Source organism: Oratosquilla oratoria, chromosome 35, assembly GCF_046742065.1.
Source record: "Oratosquilla oratoria isolate Oo_2021 chromosome 35, ASM4674206v1, whole genome shotgun sequence".
Lineage (NCBI taxonomy): Eukaryota > Metazoa > Arthropoda > Malacostraca > Stomatopoda > Squillidae > Oratosquilla > Oratosquilla oratoria.
Window position 1 is genome coordinate 40545910 of NC_134811.1, and position 2192 is coordinate 40548101.

The following is a 2192-nucleotide window of genomic DNA, read 5'->3' on the forward strand; positions in this document are numbered from 1 at the left end:
GTTGCCCCTCTTTACAGATCCTAAAAACGACCTTATGAACTAAAGTCTCAATTTCTGGTCGATATATTTTCTTGAATATTTTTTAGAATGTCAGTTAAAATGGTTTAGTTAGAGAATATGGATCATAAAAATTATGAATATGAGATCTAACCTATTCATAAATCATATTTGTTTTCTTGTAAACACTCGTTTATAAACAACACTTAATTGAGTTTCATTATAATATTCCCCCCAAAATCTTATTAGTTAACTAAAATAGGCAAAATACATAAATTTAACCAGAATCACTATTCCGTTATAGTAAGATATTCACTATAAAATAGCAGGAAGAGGTCCGATTTATTTTTCTCCAGTAGATCACTTCACCAACTCCATAACTACATGGGTACCAATTATTACCTTACTTTTCTCTGTCTAAGACCAATTATTTTTCTTTCTTTCTATCTTGATTCCTTCATTTCATAGACCTCATTAACACCTTGGGCAGAGTAACTCATAAATTAAATATATTTATCTTAAAAGCTTGAAAAGGGTCTCGATCAGTTTTTAACACGTTGAGAAGGTAAGCTTCAGATTCCTCAAACTGAAAACATATCGTCGTTGTGTTTGTCACGAGAGAATCTCTTTAGTGCACCGCTGACTGAAGGCCTATAAATCTGCTTGGCACCAGGTTCTCGATTGCAGGCTCTTTCTTACCTTCATTCGTTTCTTCTATGTTTCCTTCTCTTTTTTTCTACTTTTCTTGTTTTCAGTTTGCTTTATATTGTTCTCTTCTTTATCACTATTCTTCCTCTCTTTTTCTTGCTCTTTCTCTTCCGTTCCTTCTCTCTTTCCCTCCTTAATTCTTTCACCTTTTATTCGTTTATTTTGTTCTGTTTTTCTTTCGCTTATTTCTTTCATTCTTCAGTTATATTGAAAGTACTTCATATAGAAATAATCAAAAACTCAAAAATCAAATATATATTTACATAAGTCCGACATTTCATGAGTCATGACTGGGTTCAACACAGTATCTCATAAGATACGGAGGGAGGTGAGCTGAATTATAGATTCACATGGAGAACTATAATTAGGGGAATCAGAATTTGAAATAGAAATACTCGTACATGAAATCATATTAGAAAACGAAATAGAGAATCAGAAAGATAGGCTGAATGACACAGACACACATACACAGACCCAGACAGATCCAAACGGACACAATGAGACTCAGACAAACATAGACAGACACAGAATGACACAGGCAGACAGCAGGAAAATCTGACACACAGACAGGTAGCAAAAGAGGAGAACGACTGCCGGACAGGAAGATACACATATAACCATCTTTCTTTCACCAACTGGATTACCCTTGCATCCTTTTATTTTGCCATCCTTCTCCTATCCTCCCTTTCCAAAGCACCATCACTCCTATTTCCATATCGCTTTCTCTTACTTCACCTTTACTTCCATTCCTCTACATCCCTACTTTCCCTCGTCTAAAATAATTTCCTTCCAGTTCCCTTTCTATTTATTCCTACTTTTTCCTACTTAAGAACATAAGGATGGAAGAGACTGCAAGAGACCATAAGGCAATTCCATATCCCTTACCACTTTTCATTCCTATCGATAAAATCATCTTATCTTTTCTTAAAATAAACAACTGTTTCAGCTTTCACTACGTTATTACGAAGTCTATTCCATTCAACAACCTCTGTGTTTGGAAAAAGAATTTACCTATATCCTTCTACCTAAATTTGTCCCATTTATAGCCATTACTACGAGTCCTGCCCTGCTTTCTTAATATGATGACCTTACCTCCATCAAATTTGCTAAAGCCCTTGAATCAAGATACTTCCATCTCCTTTATATCAGTCCCCTTCCACCAATTGTATTTCTTTATACAATCCTTCCTTCACTAACCTTCTTGCTATCGTATTCCTTCCTTTGTCATCTCCATCCTCTGCGTCCCCTTTCCTCCCTCCTTCTTCTCCACTTGTAGCCCTCTTTCAGGAACTCCTTTCCCTCCGTTTTTCTCACCTCTCCAATCTGTTTTCCCATGGATGTTCCCTCTTGGTACCACTCTCCACCCCTCCATAGTTCCATACTTTTCCCCGTTCTTCTTCCGTTCCCTCCTAGTATCCTTCCTTTTCTCTTGAAGTCCCCCTATTTTTCTTGTTGTCTTTCACCCTTTCCCCTATTGTCTCCACATT